The following is a 1,369-nucleotide window of genomic DNA, read 5'->3' on the forward strand; positions in this document are numbered from 1 at the left end:
TGTAAATAGTCGTCTTTATAAAGACTAGTTAGTAATCATAGCTTTTGGGTCTTTATAAAGACTAGTTAGTAATCATAGCTTTTGTATAGTCAGTTTTTTTGCAATCATTGCTTTTGCAAATGTTTACAGGTAAAAAAAAATGGCAAAACACGACTTTTCGTACGGGTCATGCCGAATTTTTGCCAGAAATTCTTTTTAAATCTAAGTATAGGGTGTCAAAGTTGGTATCAGAGCAAATGTTTAAGGGAATTTGGTTAAGAGAACCTAATCTTAAACCTATGGTTGGAATAGTTATGTAAACTATATGTTTAGAATTAGAAGTTTATGTGGTTGAATTTGGAGTTTATATTGATTATCTGTTATGAATATGTAGCAGCTCGATATGGATTCAAACGAAAATCATCCATTAGATCGAAGAGATGGCGAGGAGGTTAATAGTTCAACCCCAAGTCAAAATCCAGATATTCCAGAAGTGAACTTTAGGGCCTCTATCATGTCAGATATGATGAAATTAATGGAAGCTGCTATGAGTAAGCAACAAGAAATGTTTGCAAAGATGATGGAAGATCGGGATGCTTCTAATAGTAAGAAAGAAATAGTGGCAGAAAAGGCGAAAGGAACAACGGACTTGGATAAAGGGAAAGAACCGATAAATGAAAATCAAGCAAAGAAGACTGTTACATTTAAAGCATTTCTTGGTTGCAAGCCTCCAGAATACATGGGTGGTATTGATCCAGTGAAGTGTATGAGATGGTTACAGGAAACADAACAAGCTTTTGAATCTAGTGAATGTGATGAGCAACAAAAAGTTAGATTTGCTTCACAGATGCTACGAGGAGAAGCTTTGAGTTGGTGGACGGTGACTAGACAAGCTCTAGGTGCAACCATAGTATCATAGATGACTTGGCCAACGTTTAAAAGTACGATATTGGATCGATATTGCAATGAAAGGGATCGAGACCGAATTGAAAAAGAATTCAGGAATCTCAAGAAAGACAACTTGTCAGTGTCCGAATATACAAGAAGATTCATGGAAAAGTTGGGATTGTTAGAACAAGTGGCACCGGATGAAAGAAGCAAGATAAAATTTTATTTGGCAGGACTGCCGTCTCTGATGAGATCCTTCATACGACCCGCACGTATTGAGACTTTACAAGAAGCCATGGAAGAARCTCAGTTGATTGAAGATGACATGTCAGAGATAAAGGAAGAAATGCCTGATAAAAGTGMAAAGAGAAAGTGGGAAGGAAAGACAAATACACCAAGTAAACAGAGACATGTTACTACTACAAGTGGAAAAAAAAGAATGGAGCCAAATACATGTCCAAGCTGTTACAGAAACCATTCAGGAAAATGTTCTAATTTTCCA

This window comes from Cynara cardunculus (genome assembly GCF_001531365.2).
Source record: "Cynara cardunculus var. scolymus isolate 2C chromosome LG 14, CcrdV1, whole genome shotgun sequence".
Taxonomy (NCBI): domain Eukaryota; kingdom Viridiplantae; phylum Streptophyta; class Magnoliopsida; order Asterales; family Asteraceae; genus Cynara; species Cynara cardunculus.